Genomic DNA, 24,257 nt, shown 5'->3' with positions numbered 1-24,257 from the left:
ATACCTACTGCTCAAAGTAAAGGAAACTTGGGTATAAAAATACAGCATTTCATATTATGCTTTGGCCAGATGCAGAGAGAATGAAACAGACTAGAGACTTGTCTTATGATGTTTGCACTCTTTACTTTGCACCAGAGGAAAATAAATTTGTGTACAGTTGACCTACTGCGTGGCACTGTATTAGAAGAAATGAATCCAGATCTCAGAAAGTCTACCGAGGGAATGCTGATGCTGCATGTGCATTTCTCTTACCTGTTCTGAAACATGCAGAAGTTACCAATTTTTTTACTACCTGATTACATACTGTAATTTTTGGAAGGATTATGAGGTTAATAGACTGGGAAAAAAGTCAGGAATGGTACCTTTGGGACTCGGCACTTGGACAAACTGCTCACCCACTGGGCGTCCCCAGGGGCTCTGTCACCAGGCACCCCTAGTAACAGTAGCCAATTGTCCGGATCCAAAGGAACCATGCGAATAATTGCCGAAAAGTCAAGTTTAAGGAGAGCAGATGCATGAACACAAAACAATTTTCCAACGTTGTTTCAGTGAGATTAAAAGTTTCAAATCTCTAGAAATATCTGGTAGTAAACAGATTATCAGAAGACGATCTCGAGAGTTCACTGAATGAAGCGTGGGCTCCATGTACGCGAAAAAGAAAGTGACGCGACGAGGCGGCGACGTCGCTCCGTCGCTTTGTGGGCAACCTCCATTCAAGCGAAGGCGGCAGGCGACGCGCGCCCGCGACGTGCACAGCAAACTCCGTGCTTTGCACACTACAGCTTAGTAACCACGCCCGTAACCTGTTCTCTCTTAAAATTTTGTGACTGGGCCTCATTGTCAGGGCAAAATAAATATTTCCTCTACGGCAGCGGTGTAGCGGCAGTGGAGATAACCCGCGGCATTTTTGTGGAGACCAAGTCACATCACGGATTCACGTGGGAGGTGTGCTTTCGTTCGGTGCCTGTGCACTCCGGCTTAGTAAAAACACTCCCATAAACTGTCACCGCAATCTGACTGTAAGTGAGCAAGCTATAATATACCAGTGAGAATGCGCGCCGCGAGTGTTTCTGCACGTATATACAGTGGGAGCACAGCGCCTCGGTGGATCGAGCGCCGGTACCCGCGGCTCGACACGCATCTCTCTCTGCAGTACGCCCGCTCGTGGAGCCCGGTCCAAATGCTGTTAGCCCTCCGTAACCAACAAAAAGATCGTTTTTATTATTGAAATCATGTGGGTCTGCCTCACAGCTACAAAAGCAAATATTTTCTCGACGGTGGCGATGACCTAGACAACGCGCTGATAGGGTTTCTCGAGATGTACCCGTGACAAACCATGAACAAACGGCAAACAACTGTGTGGGGCTCTGATTGGACAATCGCGTTGGGGACTTCCAGGCGACGAGCGAAATCTTCTGTAGGCGCAGATACTAGCGACGAGACAAGCCAGATGGCAAAAATGCTTCGTGCAACTCCGTCGCTCGTCGCTTGCCGCCGTCGCCTTTGCTTTCGCGTCAGTTTTAGCGTACATGAAGTACAGGCATCATCTGAAAACACATTCGACACGCAGTATGAACATGGGCAGTTCGTGTTAAATTAAATCCAAAGGTTTACGCTGATCGACTAATGTTACTTCAAATAGAGACAGAAAGCGCATGCACATTGTACTGATGTTACGTGAGCATAACATGCGACGAGATGTAGGGTTACAATACAAACAAAAGACCGCTTTCAATATTTACAAAAGGCTCACCTTCTCACAAGTTCGCCAAACCGGAGACGTTGCCGAGTGGCTGTCGCCAAAGTCACTCGCAGTGCACAGAAACAATAAAAATGCAGTGGCGCGGACTTTCCTTCAGCAATTTCAGTCGATTAAACTTCCAACGGTTCGCACCGACTACAGAATTCACCTCTGAAAGCATGTCTACAAGTTAGGAGCGTAGCCACGCCATTTGCAATTTACAGAGCTGCGCGGGAAATTCAAAGCGCCATTCGCGTAATCACGTCGCTGACGTCTCAAAAGCGCACAACGGTAAAAACATATAGGATGTATTTAATTTTGCGGTAGCTTTTCTTAGCTGGTAACTTGAATGGTTTCATACATCAAGTTTTTTCTTTTCGTTGCATGAACGTTAGTACACCCACCTGCAGCGCAGCTTGGCCATGGCTAGCCATGGCGAAGTAGAAGCGCTAGCCAAGCCCGCAGTCGGAAACATGTGCGCAGTTAGCGCAGTGTGGAGTTGTATTATGGTATTATGGTGGGGAAGTGTGACGGGCGCTGTACGCGTGCCGTGCTTGGGAGGCGCACGAAGCGCGAGGAAAACCTTTCGAATCCGCTAGGGGCGCTGCGGTCAGGATGGGAGCGAGTTTGGAAGCGGCATCGGCGGCACCCGGCGAGCTGCCGCATGTCAACCGTGTCACCGTGTTCTGGCCGCGCAGTGCAACCACTTGTCCGTTGTCCGTGTTTATTTTTGTTGCAGACTATATGTGTGTGTGTGTGTGTGTGTGTGTGCGTGTGCGTGTGCGTGCGTGCGTGCGTGCGTGCGTGTGTGTGTGTGTGTGTGTGTGTGCGTGTGTGCGTGTGTGTGTGTGTGTGTGTGTGTGTGTGTGTGTGTGTGTGTGTGTGTGTGTGTGTGTGTGTGTGTGTGTGTGTGTGTGTGTGTGTGTGTGTGTGTGTGTGTGTGTGTGTGTGTGTGTGTGTGTGTGTGTGTGTGTGTGTGTGTGTGTGTCTGTGTGTGTGTGTGTGTGTGTGTGGACCTCTGTGTCGTCACCCTTTGCTTGAAACAGTAGTATTACGAAGCTGTCAAGCAAACCATGCCGCCGAAGCCAAGGACTTGCTTTGTGCCCGGCTGCAGCAGCGGCTACAAATCTTGCCCTACGAAGGCATCGCTCTTTCGTCCTCCAAAGGATAATTTCAGGAGAGAGCAGTGGGCGCGTAATATTAAACGAGCAGATAAAAAGCTGTCGGATAACTGCGGCATTTGTGAGCGGCATATTGAGGGCAAGCTCATAGTGAGGTCTTGGCGGCACATTATAAACGGCGAAGTTGTGGAAGTACCACTGGATAGACCGAGTTTAACAGATGACGCCGTGCCCACTATCTTTCCAGACGCCCCGAAGTATTTCACGAAAAAAGCACCGGTCAGGAGGAAGAACAGAAATCTTTGTGAGCAAGGCGCACCCCCTGCGAAAAGAAGAAAAACTGCAAGCGGTGCTGAAGCACACGACGCGGCAGCGTGCGATTCGGGAACGGATACTCCAGTTCCAGATGGGGCAGCTTTCCAAATGACAGCAAGTCAAACAGGAGTTTACGTCCTTTGTGACAGCCTCCGCCTGCCGGGCCCGGGCTGGAACAGTCTGTGCTTTACAGAACAGCCAGGAATCGTTTTTTTTTGGCCTTTGTGAACTAGAGGGCCCGGAAATGAATTGCGCATTGCTGCCGAAGTTGGTCCAGTTCACTGAAAACATCAGTAATTCAGGCCGTGTGTTGTGCACAGTTTTTCTCAGAGGAAAACTACATTTGAAGCGAACCATCGAATCACCACTCGAGGCTCAAGACGTACTTGATGAAACATACGCACTTGTAATGTGCATAGGATGTGGGCTGCAGCCCACAAATAGCAGAACATATGTGCACTTTTCTAGTGCTTACTACTCTGTGAAATGTACTCTGACAGTTTCAGGTAGTCGTCCATGCATTTATTGCAAATGCTTGCTCAAGCTTGTGCAGAATCAGCTTTCGCGAAAGAAAAAAGCTATGAAGGTGAGTCGCCTGAAAAAGCATGCGAAAGTCCGCCGCCGTCTACGCGTTGCTCAGAAGAAGCTGCACAACGTTGGGCGGGAGCTAGAAAAAATGAAATCTGCCAATGAAGAAATTGGAGATGAAGTTGTGAATGCTCGCAATAAAGGACTGCCTTCAAAACAGCAGATGGTCGTAAGGGCGTGTTTCCAGGCGGCGACACGAAAAAGTACATCTGGCATGAGCTATGAAAAAACGTGGATCTTAGAGTGTGTGCTACTCCGCATGAAGAGTCTAAAATTGTATGAACACTTGCGGAAACATAACATACTCATCCTGCCCAGCCGGAGCTGTCTACAGCGCTACCTTGGAAAATTCAAGAGTGGTTTCGGCTGTAATGAAAACTTGTTCACAGCGTTTTCAGTGAAAACGAAACAAATGGACGTATGCAGTCGACACGGCGACATCATCTTCGATAAGATGAAGTTGTCTGAAAACTTCAGAGTAAACACAGCTGGTAAGTAATATTGTAGTGAGAAATGGCATTTCTGTGTTTTATGAACTCTGTTTGATTTCTTGGCCTTCAGTGCTGGTTTTTCGGTCTGTGACATCCTCACTTTGATTTTGGAGTGATCATTAGTATCATGTTCATTTCAGGTGTTGTCGAAGGATTCCTTGACCTAAGAAAGTTTACACCCCAGGAAGAGACCACTGCAGCAGACCATGGAATGGTCATTCATTTTCAGCCATTCCAAGGTCTGTGACATTTATAACATTGATGTCTTTGTTATCTGTATAATGGCATTGCTCATGTTTCATTATCAGAAACAGAATGAATTTCTGGTAGTGGTTCCTTTTAATATACAATTTGCTTGAGAGTCTGTTCTTGGGTTTCAAAAAAAAGCAGACTTCATGGAAAAGTGATGGAAGCACCTGATTTGCCTTTTCATGCTGCAGGTGACTGGACCCAAGTGCTTGGAGTCTTCTCATATAAGGGCAATATCAAGGCCGAAATGCTTGAAAAGATCTTGCTTGAAGCCATACTGCTGTCTGAGAAAGCTGGCCTTTTTGTGGACTTTGTGACTTGCGATGGCGCCTCATGGAACCGGAGACTGTGGAAGTCATTTGGGATTCATGGTAAAATAACTTTCTTTTTTTATTGCTTCATTGCCACACCATAACAAGCCTCAACAACAATTTTGATGTACTTGCAAACCTGAAGTGCTACATCATGTCGACCGTAATACGTAATGCTTTCATATCAAAGAGCATGTTATTGTAATTAACAATGTGCATATTTATTATATCGAGGAATCTGCTAAATAGGCAAAGTGACATACCCAGATGTGCTTATTGCTAATCAGTTTTATTGTTTTCAGCGCAACCAGGCCAAGTCACATGTAAAACTACCCACCCCGTGGACTCAACAAGGTCACTCCACTTTTGCTCAGACTTTCCACACTTAGTTAAGTGTCTTCGGAATTCTTTTGTGAGCAAAGGTTTCTCAACACCGATGGCCGGGCATGCATCCAACACATAGAAGCAGCTTGGGACAAAGACAGAAGTTCCATCACACTGAAGGCAATGCCAAGTTTAACTAAAGCTCATGTAAGGCCTAATTCATTCGAGAAAATGAAAGTTAATCTGGCATTTAAACTATTCAGCGGTGAGGTACCGAAGGGAATGTTTTTGTACAGAACTGATAGGAAGGAGATCTCTGATTATGTTGCACCAACAGAAAAACCGGTGCAGCGTCTAAGCAGGGTAATATCTCTAATGATCTCAAGGCGTCCCCGAGATGGACTAAGGGGATCTTCACAAGCTGTCACAGATCTTAATGCATTCCTCCAGTTCCTAGATGACTGGGAGGAAAAATCAAAAAAGGCTGGGGGCGGTTTTGGAAGCAGCAGTACTGCTGAAGGCCTTCGTGTCACAATACACAGCACTCTGTCTGTGCTAAAGTATGTGACATCTTTAGGATTTAAGTACCTGCTGACTTCCAGATTGAGCCAAGGCAAGTTAGAAAACCTGTGTGGGATTATTAGGCAATATTCGGGTAGTAATGATCGCCCATCCCCAAGCCAGTTCCTAATAACTGGGAACTGTTTAAGTTTCTATAATTTAGCACGAGCCCCAAAGTCAGACAATTGCAGTGAAGAAATGATAAATTCACTTCTGACCCCTCCATCTAAAGCAGATGCGGCCGTGTTTAGCATTCAAGACATTATCGAAGGTATGCTTGAGTTTGGGGATGTAGATGATGCAGGGGAAGTAATTCGTTGTGCATTGCGTTCTGATCACAGCAGCTATGTGGTGGAATTCAGTGATAGCCGCCTTGTTTATTACATGGCAGGCTATGTCGCAAGGAAGTTTGGAGTGAAGAATGCCTGCAAGGAATGTGCATTATGCCTCATGAGTAGCAAAACAGCAGCTGTGCACAACACAAACAGCACATTCACTGCACACTTTGATAAAGGAGGTCTCCTCTACCCCTGTGAGAAGCTCGGCAAACTTGTGTCTGTTTTGGAGGATGCCTTTACGATGTTTTTCTCAAAGGAGAAGCTCCATGCATTCAGTGTGCATGATTTTGTAACCTTTTAGCGCAGCCTAAGATTCGACACTGTTGGCTGCGAGCAGCACTGCAAAGAACTCACTGCCAAAATCATACAGTTCTTTGTGGTGACACGGCCGCATTTTTTTACCAATGCTCTTAATAAGGAAAGGGCTGCACAGAGGGAGCGGCAAAACTTTTTCAAGCTTCGAAGATGCCACTGAATGCCCTTTTACTCTTCTTTTTTACAGTCCTTGAAGTTTGTGAGCAATAAACTGACTTCCTGATACATGCTTATGAATTTATGTTGGTGTGTACTTATTCTGCTGGTATGTGCTCAGCAAACTATTTTCCTGAATCCGATGGTTTCTCTGAAGTTTCCTGCTTATAAATAATAGTAGTATTCTTGGCTGTGAAATGCTTCGCTTTAAGACAAGCTGAAACAAAAAAGTTGAGAATCTCTTAGGCGAGGTAAGCTAGCCCGATAATCGTTTGTCAGTGTCGCTTCTAAGGCTTTATAAGCGTAGCATAACAACACTCGCGTTAATCACGTGGGGCTAATAAGTTTGTGCATGTTCATATTTCAAGTTTCTTGATCGTGTTGTACTAGCTGCCTGAGCACTGTTTCAATAATGCAAGAATGTTAGCACCCGCTCATGCACAGCCTTCCTTGCTACTATGCATGAATCGCGAGTTCGATGGCAATTAGCAGCGCCTCTGGATCAACATATCTACGCGTAAAACAGCAACATTAGTGGATGGCTGCTCTGAATAAACAGCTGTGATAACTCCCGGGAAGGAAGGTGCCTGTCTACCTTTTGCGTGCCCCAAAACACGCTATGCTAGCTACGCAATTGAGAGCTACGTAGTCGGCTACACACGTCCCTTATCAGGCTAATACATTTCTCAGGTCATGAGGTGAACCTGTTAGACAAGTTAATCTGCCGATTATGCGAAGACAATGCAAAAACAATGCCCAGCAATTGTGTACTTTTAGCAGAAACGCGGTTGCGCGAGCCCGCTCCCCGTGCTTGCGCTGCATCGGCGTTAGCTCCCCTCCAGCTAGTGGCGCCACCTAGACACTTCATCGCTGAACTGAGCACTCCCTCGCTAGTGCCCGTCACACTTCCCATTCCAGACACCATAGTTGTATGAACAGGTGCTTTGAAATGGTTTTAGTTCTTCCCTGTTCGCTGCGTACGTCCTGCGCTTTGTGTGTCGTTAGTGTGTGTATGTGTATGTGTGCGGCCCGAACGCTGCATAGGAGTGTACAACCGCTTGCTGTCCCGAGCGGCATCGGTGCGTAGTAAACGGTCATACAGATTGTGTGTTACAATGCCAGTGGCCCTGCACGAAAAAGGATAGTTGAAGGCGACGGAAAAGCTGCTCTCCCTCATGGGACAGCAATAATCTGCCAAGTAACAGTCGACGCGCGTTTCGGTGGATGATTCCGTTTATCACGCCAAAAAACACCTGTGTGATGTTTGTTACAAGCTTCTTGGGTGTGAACCTGGCCATTAGTGGTATTCGTCGAGCAGCGGCCCTTAGCGCATGGCACCAGTGGATACCTGAAGATGATTACTGTTTTCCCGCGCCCTGGCGCCTCGCATTCAACCGCATGCTTTCGCGGTAATGATTTATATCTGAATTTCACACGTAGTTGAACTTTCGCAAATATTATAGCCGCATCGTTCAAACATACCGTCTGAAGAGCACCCTTTTTCATTTTTTAGGGAGGAGGGGGGAATTACCGTCTGCTCAAATTTAATGTCACTAATATTTTGAACTTATTTTCTAAGTATGAGCCGTGGTGGCGCATTCTCGCCTCTTGGTTGCACTGTAATCAATGCATTTATTTGGCAGAAGTTTATTTGTTCTTGCGTTGGCAAAAGGTTAATGATTGTCATTGTACTGTGGTGCCGCGTTCAAACAAAACACATCATTGTACACTCTCCTTGCAGAACGTCTAATGAGGCAATAAATTACTGAGCAGCGAGTATGCACTGTCGTAAATGCAAGGAACATTACTGAATTACTTCCCACTTGGCCTGTTTAGTTGTGGTTTGTGGTTACGTATGCCTTGGTGCCTGCTGGTTTCCAGTGTAGGGGCGAGAGGCATGTCAAGCTCCACTTAGCAGCTTTATTTCCTGCACTCTCTACTGGTCGACATGGTAAAATAAACTGAACATAATGGGTGCTTGCTCAGGCCTAGCTTAAGAATACATTTCACTTATTTACTCTCGGGGCCGATCGGTGTCAAAGACAGGAGTGGGTGACTAACATAAATATATGTATAGGCAGTTTAATTAAGATGATTATACACAGCAAACTTGAAGGCATCGGATGCTGTGATGGACACGACGAAGGCAGAGATGTGACAGTTGGAAACGTAGTAAAGTAGAGATCTGCGTGAGTTTGCACACGACTTAAGGTGAACACTAGCAAAAAATTAAAAATGCGCAGAGGACTGAGGCCAGAGTTAAAACTGTAGTTTAAAAGAGGAAAGCACCTCCCAGCAAGCCAAAATGTGCACATGCAAGCAGTTCTGTGAACACAGAACATAGAAAATGAAACTCTTTTTTGGACAGAAGGAAAGCTAAGGCACATTGCTCATTGTGATATTGCTTAAAAAGTTGGTTTCCACTTGTTCCCCTTCATATCTGGTCCTTCCACACCCAGCAACTGCAATGCCATCAAAAAGGAGCATCTCCAATCACTCTAATTACATGGGAGTTACACATCTCCAGATGTCATAGGCTTGGTGTCTCATCTTGTAGACTAGCTAGTGTGGCATATATAAACTTTACCGCATGTAAGAGGCATGCAGTAGCCTTGTAGGGGGAGTATTTCGTGTTACAGCATATTGTACAGTGCTGGCATGTTTCATTATTTACATCGCAGTAATATGCTAGCACAGGCTAGAAAGTTTGTAAGTGACCAAAAAAAAAAGAATGTTCATGCCGTATCTTAGCCACATTCTTAGTACCATATAAAATGTTGTGAAAATAAGGAATTCCCCATTTTTCTGTCAGCTATTTCTTTCTGAGCATTGATCTTTTGCAAGTTAACAACTTTCTACAGTCTTCTGTGCCTATCGGCTGGCCCACTTGTTTGTCAAAGCTGCCGAGTACACAATGGGTTGTGTCAGTGCAAGCTAAGTAAAAGATATACAGAAAATTTATGCTTCAGAGTATTTCCAGAAAAAAACTGCTAATATTTCCTACTCAAGATGAGGGAACAGAATCGGTGATGCACATCCTCTTGGTCACTGCAGCAATTATGACTGCTCGCTGCTTTTTGGCGGCTTTTCATTTATCTGCAGGAAGAGCAGGCATGAATGGGCGGCAATGGGTACATAATAAATTAAACGTTGCAATGAGCAATATTTTGTTGTGTCTGTGCTTTTGTTATCCATGAAGGAGTCAACGTTTTTGATTGATGGCTGTGTAGCCAAGATATAATTGCTACATTGCACTGCATTCACAGATTTGTTTGCCCATGCTCTTGGTTTTAAACAGTGGTTCGTTTCCTTACCAAATGGGAGATGGAAATTCGGCTTTCAACTTGTGTACTTTCATCATGTTTGCAAAGTATTTCAGCTGGTGTTTCACTTTGGAGAAGTTGCCTAACCATTGCCTGTGTCTAAGTGTTTTCTAAAAGTTGACCTCATTACGCAGCATTTCTAACAGAAAGCAAATGTTGCAGTAACATTTTTATCTAACGTTTCTCTGTCATGTGGCTAGCAACGTAGCAAAAACGTTTTTTTTCATCAAGTCAGCTTTTAACAGTATAGCAAATTAAGGCCTTTGTTACTTAACGTTGCTCACAACTGGTACCAATCACTCAATCTTGAAGCAACATATTGCGTTATCACCCTTCTTCGGATCTCCAGCTTTGCACATGGTGTTATTCTCATTAGACATGCTCACGGTCATTCGCCATGCTAGTTTGCGGGCACTGTTGGCTCTTAGCCAACAGTGCCATAAACCAGACAGATAAGAAATGGGACGTCATGTGACGCCTATAGTCCGCAGGTCAACGGTTCATTGTATAAAAGTGGTGTCACATCGTAAGCATCTTCTGTTTTTGCTGCCTTTAAGCAAGTTATTAGTGGGTTTGGTGGCACACAACGTCGATGGGGTCAACCGTCGTGTCATGCTAAGCTTTGATCCCTAAATTTGAATGTCTAAGTTTTTTCTCCTGCTACAACTGCGGAGGAACGCGGACGTTTCCTTCATTACTGGACTTAAGTACGGTCATTCCATACGTTTCATTCAAAGCAGAGGTGGTTCTATTCTTAAAACGTACAGAGTCTACGTTATAGGTACGGAATTTTTTTACAGTGTAGTGTATGGGCCACTGGGCTGCAGGCGCTTGTCGCATTCAGCTCCTGAGACCGGTGCGCTACTCAACACACCTCAGTGACCATCTCACAACAGAGTGCCTTTGGTAGGAAAACCAACACTTAGCTCATGCGTAGGGCTCGCATCCACACTGTAGTCACTGCTATTGGCGCACGCAGGTCTCATGAAGAGGAACACAAATCAACCGTGTCGGCTGTCATGTCTCCTCGCGGACGCCCAAAGCTGACGCAATCATCGAAGCGACATGGCCAGCAACCAGAGGGGACCACGACAGGAGACAGTCAAGCCGTACAGAAGGGCTTCAAACGCTGGATCAAGAAACACATTCGTCGGGTATGTAGTCATCACTAGCAGCAATCGGCCACCGTCAATTGCTCACGGTGGCCAAGTGGTTGAGCGTCCGCATGCGGGAGGTGCTGGATTCAATTCCCTGTGACGCCGGGTACCCACAGTTGATACAATGGGTGCAAGGTTTCCCCTGGCGTGGTGCTCGGCTTATTGGTGTTGAAATGCTTGGAAAATGAGTCTTTGAACCCACCTTGAGTATTGAAAAGTATTTTATGTCATGGCGCTCTTTGGCCATAGATTCCTTGGTGACATAAATATTTATAATCATCCCAATCATAAGCAGCAGCAATCGGGAAACCCATTGCGACGTCAAGTGTGGTGTTAACGCCTCCTCTATTTCCATCCAAGCCACATCACTTGCTTCACTGTGGCACCGCTTTCGACGCCTCTGCTCGTTTACTCGTAAAAGATGCTGCGCCACTAATCGGGAGCGCTACTGGCATAGCTGCGGAACGATACCATGCTAAGCGCCATCTCACGAAAAAAAAACGAACTAAAACTTCTTAGCCTGTTTTCCTAGTATGTTGCTAGTAATGGTGTGATATCTCCCTCTTAGCGCACGTGCGCATCAGTAACAAAGGCTAGTGAATGAAGGCGAGAAAAACGACAGTAGGAGGGGTTTTGATTTGCCGAGACCAAGCGGCTTCAGGCTGGCATGAAAATCGCATTGAAGCTGATTGTGACCTTTGGTTATCACGCGGTCGCAATATTTCGCGCAACTGCTTTAAGGCAAGATAATTTAATTGTTTTTCTTTTTTCCTGGCAGAAATCTCGACCCTAGACCTTGCTGTATTTTCCTACCGCATTTCGTACCTCAGCGATGCTTTCTCACGCAGATATACAGTGTATACATTTTATTGACTGCTTCAGAGATAGATATGCTGGAATCATCCCTCCACCACCGTGAGACCTTTGAACTCTTGATGAATGATAGTTTTATCTGCTGTAGAAATGCTCATTGCTTTTGGCGGTTCGAACGCTACCTGAACATAGGGATGATTTCCTGCAGCTGGCGTGATGTGTGAAACGTGGTTGCGGTTGCCTGCCGTCTTCATGAGCGACTGCGGTGTCAAGCTTGTTTTTTTTTTAATTCGCAACGTTCCACTGAACCCAAATTATAACATTTGTTCGAAGCATGCGTAGGGGATGAAAATGGGGCCAGTGGAGTCGGTTTCCTTTTAGCTCAGACTCTCTTGAATGTCGTCTGGCTATACGAACTGCATAGTTACCGCCATGACTAAGAAAAGCAGGCGATCGACAGTACCACCTATGAAAACAGAAAATAATTGGATTATAACGGAAGAAAAGTAGAAGGGGCAGATCTTCCTAACCCTATTTCGACCGAAATCACTTTAAGCCTACACAATAGAGTGCGGCTGCGTTTGATTCAATTCAAACTCGGTGCTCTTCAAAATGACATCTGCTCGTCAGAATGACGGCTCCGTCCGACCAAGCTGTACTGGAGCGCACAATGCGGGCAGCCATAGCAAGACAACCATGACGCACAATGATGGGAGCTACGATGGTTGGCTGCATCCGGGCTTCGTCATGCTACAGCGAGGTTCCCTACTGAAATGAAATGTTTTATAATGCTTCCTAATTAAATGTATTTTATGGAACGGATGTACGATTGAATTTTGCTGCTTTTTCCACGATAGACGTTTCAATACCGACCGGTTGGAGCTTCCGCAATACTGTGAAAAATTGTCCGATTGCGTGACAGATTCCTCGATTAAATTACGCGCTTCAACGGCAGAACCCCTTTCTGCGTCAGGAACTCTCATACAAGGTAAACGTCAAAACTATTTCAATCTTTCTCCTGAACGTGACTCTTCTGTTTTCGTTTTCTGTACAAGTACAGACACTGAGGGAAAAAAAAATTGCATTTAATAAGGAATCTTTCTCCGTCTCCAACTGCAGACACGCAGCGTAGAGGGGGAGTCGCACGAGAACGAGCCGAAGGGTGGTGTGCGCTGGGTTTGACACTGGTCAGAGCTGCCGCCATAGCTGTGGTCACCATTGTGCTTTGCGTTCTGATGGTGGCTATCACCTGGCGCTTGCTCACTGGTTCCTGGAAAAGCCGCCCACACGAAAAGCGAGCCGCCCCAAATAGCAGCGCTAACAGCAGCATGAGCCACGCCGCACGTTCCTGCGCAGCCGCACTGGCGTGCGGCGCTGCTCTCTACGGACCGCTGTTCCCCGACTCCGTCGACACCGGTGCCAGCCCGTGCATCTACTTTTATGAGTATGCTTGCGGAGCCTGGGTACACAACCACGCTGTGTCTTCGGCCACAGCGGCGTAGAACCCATTCGCAAGGAACACGATCCAACACATCCGCGAGTCGAAGGTCTCTGCAAACTACGCAGGGCCAATTGGAGAAGCGGCGCGCTTTCTGGAGACCTTTCTCAACGCCGGCGGGCATGCTTCAGAACTGCAAAGTGATGCAGTTGATACCGAAGACGATGTTAAGAGTGTGCTGGCGGCAGGCGGTCTAACGTGGCCGGATAAAAATGACTGTGCGGATTTCGTGTCAGAGCTGTTCTTCATGGCGAGACACGTCGCTTTGCCGGTATTCTTCGATATTCAGGTCGGTTACACAGACAATGGATTCCACGCCATGCTGTTCCCTTTGAACCGGCCGTTCCAGCGGATTTTGCGGCGTTTCAGGGACCACATGGATTCAGAACATGTCAGAGAAAACGTCATCATGGCTTACAAGACTTTGACCTTGTGCACCTTCAGCGGGCAACGCTATGCCGAGATCCTGAGTGGCTTGTACGAAATGGCCACAGTCTTTGATATCTACCTGAACGCTATTGGCAACAAAAAGCAGGGTAACGTGACATCCATTCAGCGACACGTGCCGGTGGTCACATCTGCAAATTGGAGCGTTCTTCTGTAACGTTACCACAAGTATTACTTCTCTGATGTCGAAGCCATTGTCGTCTACGACATGCGTTCCTTCGCCTCCATTTTCTAGCCACTTAAGACTCGGGGAAAAAGCAAAATGAACGACATCCTAGGGTTCCTGAGCGTCCTGGCGGCAGTCTACTGCACGAGCATCAGACTCCGCGAAGTATTCATCGAAACTTTGGAGGTGGCGGCCACCCAGCAGGAACAGTACTGCTTCGTGCGTGCCTACAACTTTTACGAATACGCAGTGAACCACTTCCTCTTGAGTAGCAATGGTGAAACACTGAAAGTGCTCAGACCCATTGTCCATAGGGTCCGCACCGAATTTCCCCGGCTAATTCTGTTCAACAACACGCTCCTGGGTGACATTTCGCCACATCCTGAGGTATATATTCTGCATGGTGTTTTCGAAATTCTAGAGAAATTTTGGCCCGAGTAATTTGAGCCTCATTACGCGAATCATCCAAACGTCACCCCCGGTGCGCTTCAGAACTGGGTCGCGTTGTCCGCACACTCGAAGAGAGTCGGTATCTCTTCCAGAGAGTTTGCCGCTGCAGTTGACGGCCCCGACTGCGGAAGTCAGTGTGATGTGGGCTTCTACAAATGGCGGCTCACGGCGTACCAACTCGGCTTTCCCTGGTACGTGCCCAACGCACACCGTGGTGTCTTGCTCGCTGGTCTCGGGGCACGCATCGCAGCCGCACTTTTTTGGACTGCGTTGACAGGAACGCCACGTCTCGGGGCCCCGTTTACAGGCTCAACCATGCTTGCCTTCGCGCCTCGACGCCGTACCTGGGCACGTCGCTCGACCTGAGACTGCAAGCAGGTGCGTCGGCAGTGGGAGCCGCATGGAGGATGTACCAAGACGATGGCATCAGGCTGGTGAACGCTTCCCTCCATGCCAATATCGGCCCTGTCAGGTCGTCTTAGATGTTGTTCGTCTTCAGCTGCTACCTGTTCTGCGGCCACAGCAGAGGTCAGCGCATGTGCAACGTGCCGCTTAAGCACAGCGCGCATTTTACCCGCGTGTTCGGCTGCACTTCGGACTCGGCCATGAACGCCGAAAGAAAGTGTGTGATGCACATTTAAAACTGCGGCCTGGGTCAGACAAATCTCAGGGAAGTAAGAATGTTCACAAATTGTTTGCATGGTGCACAGATGGCAGACGACAGTCGCATCGCGTACTTGCAGTGTGTTTTCTTTGCTCAAAATTACTCTTCTCACCTTACTCTGGCAACCTGCGTTTCATGTTGGGCTAGATACCTCCGCAAATGGCATGACTGTGTAATGAAGCAGCCTTGACAGTCAACAAAGTACTAGTTAAGGTCCACTTTATAGGCATGACTTCACATCTTCCTTCAGGCAGCATTGTGGAAATGTGTAACAGGTGCGGCTGCGTGGCTCTCTACTCTAGTGATACCCTTCTGTGTTTTTGGCAAACAGTACAGACCCGGACTTAAACCAGACAAATCAAAAGTCTACATTAAAACGGTTATTTCGCCGCCTCTCTCGACAACAGGCGCTCTCAGAAAGTTGAGCGACAATTCACTGAAACCAGACCTAGAACGATATACAGCGCTTGCCTGCCGACAGTATATGCTGCACTGCGCCCTCGCTGACAGTTAATGCTTCGAACACAAAATACCTTGCAGCGACGCGTATTCGCTGCCCTGCCCGTGCATCATTCGGAAGCGGTGTCTGACGAATCCATGTCACGGCTGCTCACCTCTCGCGCTGTCCACCCAGCGGCTCGCGCTTCACCCTCGTCACCTTGATTTCACGCTCTATCTGGAGCAAGTGGATTGTGATGTCAGCGAAAACCTTTGGGTGCTCACAGAGCCAGGACAGTGCATAAAACAACTTGAACGTCTTTAAGCGAATGCAAAAAGAATTGTAGCTGCTTGAATACCCGATTTTATTTTCGCTAGGACCACCTCCGAGTAGCTCTTGGGAAGTTAACGAAGTTAACACGCAGGAAAAGAAATGAAAGGCAGATGAAATACGGAGCGCCATGCGTGGATTAGAGAATGGGGAGTGTGTTGGCTTCGTGTAGATTCCCTGCCTTCCACTTTCGCTTTTGTCTCGGTTTCGTACGAAAATTCGAAGACACCATTAAACCTATTCCAGCTGTGTGTACTATTGAAGCTTCAGCTGCTTACAACGCAGAGCGTGAGTGGCGCCTTTTGACACTATGCTACATTATGTAGGGATTAGGGTTTTTTCTTTAAAGATTATTCTTAGCAACTTACAAGTGAAAAGAGTGCTAGGGTGAGAAGAATGTGTGTAATGCAACACTCTTCTGGTGTCGTGAAGCCAGGAGAGCTCTGACATGCTTACTGAGGTCTTCCTGCTGTGGACAAAGAATAGCAATTGGGGCAGAGAGGAGCGGGGCAGTTCATTTTTGAAATGCGGCTTTTGCGAGGCGGAATTCAGATAGTGCACGTAAGATTTTTTTTGTTTATTGATCACCTGATCAACATCGCTTTAAATTTTGACGTTACATCCAAAAGCGTTACTTGCGCAGTTAAGCACCGCTTTCGAAGGCCCCCGACACCCCCCCTGGGAAAAGCTGTATCTTACGTGCACCAATTTTAAAAGCTCTGAAGAAACCCCGCGAAGTTAAAAAAAGAAGATCGCCACGATCGCGCTACTCCCTGCCTTGGTATGAATGAGCGAAATCAGCTGTCTGCGTGGCACTGCGGACCGATTGCAACGCCAGACCGATATGTTGATGATAGTTGCTCTGTTCGCACTAGCTGCTCTGGTCACATCACGGTACGGATGCATTAGGCAAATCGCGCTTTACTATGTCAGTCAGGAGGGCCAACCTTGAATCAAGACGGGATGTTTTATTTTTTACTAGGAAAGATAATCAAAACGCGTTTCTGGGCACCGGTACGAAGCGACATAAGAAGTCAATAGATATTTTAGCAGAGCGGGCTTACGTTTCGCTCCTTTCCCAGACCGAAGCGGAACGCTAGCGGAGCGTCGTGCATGAAATGAGTTTTAGCGCCGCGTGTTTTGCGCTCGCACAAGCGAGGAGTCCGGCTGCGCCGCCTAGCATTCGTTTTCGGACCTACCAGGAAAAATGAAATGCATAAATCTCGCTGTTTTTACGTGTGAATGTATATTGTTACGGCGAAGTGTCGGTGGAAGACGAAGTGGCCTCCCGCGTGAGAGGACGAACGAAGAAGAATAGGCTCCTTGTTCGTGTTGGTGCTCCCTGCTAGGAACTCTATTCTAACTCCAACACTTGTAAATAAATGTAAATAGTTTTTCCCGTAACATCCTTAGTGGAGGTGCGGCAAGACGGAACTACGTAGCGGACGATACCCAACCACAGCCGACAATGACGGAAGCATCCCCCCCAAGATTCGGCAGCATCGGTGTCCTCCGTCGTCCTCACTCACCCTCGTGATCCTGGACCCTTCTCTGGCGACGATGACGCCGACGTCGAGACTTGGCTTCGCAAGTATGAACGGTGCAGCGCTAACTACCGCTAAGACGAAACTTTCATGCTTGCGAACATAGTTTTTTACCTTAAGGGCACGACGTTCAGGTGGTATGATACCAACGAAGAGACACTGACCAGTTGGACTGACTGCAAGCAGAAGCTTATCAACCTTTTCGGCAAACCACTCGGCCGGCAGCTTGCCGCTAAAAGAGATCTTGCCAGTCGCGCCCAGTCAACCACGGAGTCCTACGTCTCTTATATTCAATATGTGTTGTCTCTGTGCTACACAGTGGATACAAAGATGAGTGAGGTGGACAAAGTCGGAAATGTGCTCAAGGGCATCGCAGACGACGCCTTCAATCTGCTCATCTACAAAAACTGCGATAAGATCGCCGACATCATAAAAGAATGCCGCCGCTTCGAGGACGCCAAAAGCCGACGAATCACCCTGCATATTGCACGCCTGCCCAACACGGCTGCGTCTTATTAGTGCGAAGAACTTTGTTTTCGGAACCAGCCGACCTCACCTGAGAACGTGACCCGTATTGTGCGCCGTGGGCTTGAAGCAATTGGTACGGCTCTCTTAGCAACTCCTGTGGCCGACCAGCCGTTGACCCTTCCTCTTATTCAAGCAATGGTGGGACAGGAAATTGCTAACTTGGCTTTCAACTCAGTAGCCACCGACTACGCCACTCGGTACGCTATCACCCGTGCATTGCCTACGAGCTGCGCGACGAATATCGCTGACTTCCGTTTGCACTATCTTATTCTGCAACAAGATGCCCCTCGTCAATTAATCACGCACCGCGGACGCTATTTCATGTCTCGAGTTGTTGACGACATCCTGCGCTCATGTTCAACCAAGCACAGGATTGCCACAGTGTACCACCCGAAGACGAACGAGGTAACCGAGCGTTTGAACCAGACATTAACAGACATGTCTATGTACGTCTCCCCTGACCACAAAAACTGGGATCTCGCCTTGCCCTACGTGACGTTCGCTTACAACACCTCCCGGCATGACACAACTGGTTACTCTCCGTTCTATCTCTTATATAGGAGACACGCCGTCCTGCCTTTGAACACGCTCGTCCCATCCGCTGACCGTCCGGCCACCGCCTACGCCCGTGACGCCATTGTTCAAGCTGCAGACACTCGCCAAATCGCCCGTAGTCGGCTAAAAGCGTCCCAGCAAGCACAGAAGTCTCTGTACGACAATCGCCATCGCCACGTCACCTACGAACCGGGGTCGCTCGTTCTTCTGTGGTCTGCTTCCCGCCGCGTCGGTCTCTCTGAGAAACTTTTGTCCCCCTACCATGGCCCTTATCGTGTGGTGCGTCAGGTCACCGACGTCACGATGAAGTTGCTCCTCATACGCCTGCATCTTCATCAAGCAGACCACCCACCGATATTGTTCACGTCATGCGCCTCAAGCCCTACCACGTCGCTTCTCGACCACCGGCCTAGCGCCGAGACGGCGCTCCTGCCGCCGGGAGTCATGTTACGACGAAGTGGCCTCCCGCGTGAGAGGACGAACGTAGGAGAAGAAGAGGCTCCTTCCTTATTCGTGTTGGTGCTCCCTGCTAGGAACTCTTTATTCTAACCCCAACACTTGTAAATGTAATTTTTTCCCCGTAACAATATCTTGTAATATTAAATATGTATTGCTTGATAAAAACCGCGCACTGATTTTAGCAATGAGGACTTTGTTTAAAAAAAATATGTGCCAGTGCGAGTCAAGCGAAGGCCTTGCTCGCAAGCCCTTTCTTGTGCGATTGTCGTGAATACCACCCGTGAGTTTATTTAAAACGTTGGTTTTTCGCGAGCTTCGTGCTCTGACACCGTCTCTGGCACCGTCTGCTGTGTCTCTACTATGCCCAAGAGCATTCTTCAAGACCCACTTCTGCTTTCCCAGCTGAAGTGGTCTGAGATTGAAGACTTGTTATGCTTAGAGGTACTCGGAGAAAACCACCGGGACCCTCTCTCTGAAAACGACATACTGAATATTGACACTATGAAGAGTGGCGTATTCAGGACTTGCTTCCGATTCGAAAAAAGCGATATAAACAGGCTGCAAAGAGCGTTGCTAGTTCCCGAGGCTGTGACAACTCCTCAAAGGGTTACAGTGCCTGGGGACGAAGCCCTTTGTATCACTCTACGTCGCCTCGCATACCTCAACCGTTCCCTCGACCTAGATAACTTTTTCGGGTGGCACAGCTCCGCAATTTCATCGGTGACGAGTGCCGTTCTGCAACACATCGATTAAAGGTTCTTTCTTCTTTTGGAAGACGTGAACAACCACGCGTGGCTTGATCTTAACACTTTGGAGAAGTTCTCGCAAGTAACAAAATCTAGGGGATTCTTGTGGTCTTGAAAATTTCTAACATACTCGCCCTTTCGTTTTCAGGCTATCCACGCAAAAAGAGCCCCACTTAGGAACTGCTGGAGGTTTATTGACAGCACGACCGTGAAATATGGCGGCCGTCCAGAGACCAGAAGTCGTATTTCAATGGCCACAACCGCTTTCATGCCCTGAAGTACCAGGCCATTATGTGCCCAAATTGCATAACCTGCCACTTGGATGGCTCTTATCCAGGCAGCACACATGACGCCGGTAAGTGTGCAACTAGCAGAAGTAAAACACTAGCTGGCTCAAAAAGCTGGTCTACCTGTACCTGCAGCTTGAAGCTAGGTGTCATCTAAGCTTGTCTGAATGTACCATCCTTTATACTCTTGCAGGTAACTTCGGGAGGAGCAATGTGTATGCCAAGCAAAAAAGCTTGTGCATGTACATAGCTATTGCATATATGGAGACTCGGCATATCCACTGCGAACCCTCCTGTTGAAGCCATATGGTGGTGCCCACTTAACAGCACAGCAGTATGATTATAAGTCAATGAGCGCTCTGAGACAGGCGGTAGAATGGGGCTTCGGAAAAATAGCTGGAGTGTTTGCTTTCGTGCATTAAAAAAAAACAATCTCTTTCTCCAAAATGTGCCATGCATATTTAAGGCAAGTGCTTTGCAGGCTAACTGCCACACATGCCTATACAGTGTCAAAGTGTAGCAATATTTTGGCCTGGAACCACCGTCTTTTGACACCCCGCTAGTGCTCTACACGAGCATGTACTGTGAGTGGCTTTTTCATTGCAAACTTTGTTTTTGCAGTTTACACTGCAGCAGGTCCTTTGTGGCTCTTAAGCAAACACTACAGTACGTATCATTATTTGAGTATGTGATACTTGTCTGTGTGTCTGCCACCAGTGAGCAGTAAATCAACACTCCTCAAAATTTCCTTCGAGTAGTGTCTTACGCACGTTGTCTCCTAACTGCAGGCTGGTGACAAGGACATGCAGGCAAGTATTACACACTCAAATGATGTGGTACTTACTGTCGTGTTTGCACAATAAACACAAAAGTCCTAGGGCAGTGTGCGCTTTAAAAACAAAGCATGAAATGGAAAACCACCTATGAGAGCCACATTGCGAAATGTGCGCAGTGTCCAATCAACACAATTTTATTTTTTCTATTTAAAAATCGGGCTCCTCAGCATTTACAAAACATTTTCTGGTCTTTCAAGCCGGCCAAGCACGTGACTGTGCTGGTCTTTTCGGCGTTGCATGCTGCACTTCAGCGCGTCACTTGGGTGGCAATGCCAAGGGCGTCTATTTGACTCAAGGTTCTCACTGTGCTGTGCGCTTTGTAATCATGTAACCTCAACTTCTTTCAGCTTAGTTTTTCTGTAGTTTTTTTGTTTGTTTTTACGTTGCATAAGAGCCCAAAAATGAATATGTGAATTGCTGTTATTGAGCTGTTGATTGTATACATATTCTTGCTATTTTTCATGATGTTTATCTCCTTTGTATTCTTTATATTAATGAATTTAGTGGACATATGTGTGTTATGCGCTCCCTTCCTTTTCTACTCCTGTTGGATAATTCTTCTAATGCATTCTTTCACGTGAGCGAATATTTCTGCCAGTGTGCGTGAAGTCATGCCTAGTAACGGTTGCCTGGGCTATGTCAAGCTCAGGCAGCCGACCAGAATCTTCTGGAAAATAAAGTTGAATTGAAACTCAGAATGTAAAAACAGTGCTGAAGGCGTTACACTGCTTTAAGAAGTGTACTATGTGTCGGAACATCATTGCCACGTACAAGGACTAACTGAGCCTTCCTTCAAGATTTACTCTGAGTGATGGCTTCAACACATCGCTGCTGCTCTTGAAGCTCCGTGAAAAAGGAGCATGACAACCCATTCATTTTTTGATATTCATTGCTCAATCACCCGAGGTGTTCTTTTTCTCGAGAAGTCTCTCAAGCCTGCCCAGGCGGGCAAGCACATGATCATGTTGTTCCGTCTGGCGTTGCACTTCAAGGCGGTGTAGTTCTTCCTCGAGAGCTAGTTTATTTTCTTCGAGGGCCAGCCGCTCTCTTCCTAGTGCCAGTTCTTCCTGCCTCAGCCAAAATTCATAATCCTCACGGCGAGCCAGGAGCTCCGAGCCCATTGCCTGAAGACTTCGCACTCCTATTGGGACAACAGAAGGAAAATTTGAGCAATGTCGCCTGAAAGAACACTAGCATGAGGACAGGAAGTTAAATCATATATTGCTGCAACGCAACATAAATTAGTAATCAAAAGCCTCTTAACCTGTAATGCACTTGCCTTCTCCAAATGAAGCATAATGTACAGCAAGCAACTGTTAACACATTAAAAAAGCTGCGAACACGCATAGTGGCCTTTCACCCTCACGTTGCATAACTCGCCCAGCACCGAGTGTTCTCAGGCAAGTTTGTCGCTATTTCATTCCCCCTCCCAAAAAGCCGTTATGACTTATTGCTACCTAATTACCAGTAAGCAGATTAAAAGAGTCCAAGAGCATAAGTATGCGGCCAGAAGTTCACATTCGAACTACAGTGGTATATAGCCTTAACTAATGCATGCACCCACGCATGCTGTGAAAGACTAAGCTAGAATCTCCGCAGTGCAGCTCCAGATGCAGTATTCGTCACTCAATTTACCCTGGTAATGTCAATCATAGGGCATGCAAAAATAAGGCGAGATCTTTGCAAAATACCAACGAAAAAATCATTGAATACTTTTAGATACCCACTTCCTACTGTATTTCCCATAAATAATTCCGCACATATTCTGTAGTGAATTATGCAAACTGGCAAAGTACAAAACTATAACCTAGAACAAAGTTGAAAGGATCATGCTTCCTTTCCTGATGAAACATGGTACCTTCAAAATTAATATGTCACAGTAGCTTATTATCCATCGCGATGTCCACCGGGACATCGCCTTAGATTGTGTAGCGCCCATTCTAAGTATACAGCCCAAGTAGTTTGCTTCTAAGCTGTTTAGTTTGGCTCCCTAGCACATCTAGCAGTGTAAGGCTTGGGAGGATTTTAGACACAAAACCATTGTATCTTTTCGAGAGATTTCTGTCGCTGAGGATGCATAACTAAACATGCTGTAGGCCTCACAAGCAGACCCCTTCAACTGCATACTTTTGACTGAGCGGAGGGGCATAGTACAGTCTTTGTCAAGCTGATGTGTGCATGCTCAAATCATTCTGAAATGCCTAAAATTATTCTTAATTACACATATTGTAAACGTAAATATTACTGCAAAACAATGCTTCAACTTATGTGCTCTGTATTTTTGCTCCGTTTTTAGTTTGCTAGAACTATGGCTTCGACTCAGCTGAAAAGCAGATTTATGTTTTTCTGTATGGTACCTGGTCTGGCCCATGGCAGGCCGGTGAAGAATGAGAAGACACCAACAGATTGCAGAAGAAGACAAGAGTGGGCCTCGGACCCAACTGTCTGAGGCGGAACGCCATGCTTTACAGAATGAACAGCAACTGCATGTCAGTGTTTCTGCATTTTTCATACAGAAGACGTAACTGCACATAAAACAAAACTTCCTCCTCCATTTACTTATGTCCGCAACTGTACATGTCAAATTGTTTTCCTTGCTGAAATTCTGAGAAAATTAAAAAAGATGTGACCAGGTGTGCATTACAGCTTTGCTTGATTAAATCTGTGGCAGCTGTTCCATGTGCATTCTTGGATTTTTCTGATTGCATTATGTCTGCATGGAAGAGTACTTATGCAGGCAAGAACCACTTTCAAATGTTTCAGGTGCAAGGATCAGGTGTGACCTGTGCCACACTATCTAGGTGCACGTTCCAAACATACAACATACAGCTTTCCTGTAGTCAAAAGTGCTCCCTGCAAGGGTTAATATATGCAGGTTTGCTTGACACTACTTTCTGAACATATGGTGACAAGCTGCTTTGGGGCATCACTCAGAGCTCTCTCTTACCTGTTGTGACATTCCTCCTGCACTGCCGCTTTCGTTGGAGCTTTTCTTCGTCTACCTGTGCACTAGGTACAATGCCGCTTTCATTGTGGACTGCGGCACTATTTTCTGCAGTGGCATCCTGCTCGGGTTTCAGTGACTGCGGGCTGTGTGGGGAATATAGCTGCCGGCACTCGGGCTCGCGCAAAGTTATCAGCAGCTGTCTGGCTGCTTGCTCATTGTCTGCAAGAAAAAGGCAATGCAGAAAGTAATATTCTGTGAGTTAATGAAATAACAAAACTACAATGATAATAAACTTCGACAGTCAAGGAATCAAAAGCTTTCACAACTTTTAGTAAATGCACAGATTTACTGTACGTTTTATGTGCATACACCATGAAGCAGCCCATTTAACCCAAATCGAAATTCATCGCATTTTATATGCCCTAACTAATCATTGCAGTCATGCAAACAACGATGTCAAACATCTCAACAAAGAGAACGAAGTGCAAACGAGGATTAGCGCAAAAATATTCATGAACAAGACCACAATACTTACTGCTCATTTGGCTATCCTCATCC

General features: G+C 46.8%; 1 pseudogene; it reads left to right on the top strand.

The window, feature by feature from the left end:
• The first annotated feature begins 3,285 nt into the window (after nt 1-3,285).
• On the top strand, nt 3,286-17,860 carry LOC144122369 (uncharacterized; annotated as a pseudogene).
• The last annotated feature ends 6,397 nt before the right edge of the window (nt 17,861-24,257 follow it).

Source organism: Amblyomma americanum, chromosome 1 (genome assembly GCF_052857255.1).
Source record: "Amblyomma americanum isolate KBUSLIRL-KWMA chromosome 1, ASM5285725v1, whole genome shotgun sequence".
Taxonomy (NCBI): domain Eukaryota; kingdom Metazoa; phylum Arthropoda; class Arachnida; order Ixodida; family Ixodidae; genus Amblyomma; species Amblyomma americanum.
The sequence above is the reverse complement of the archived record's forward strand: the minus strand, read 5'-3'. Positions and strand labels throughout refer to the sequence as shown.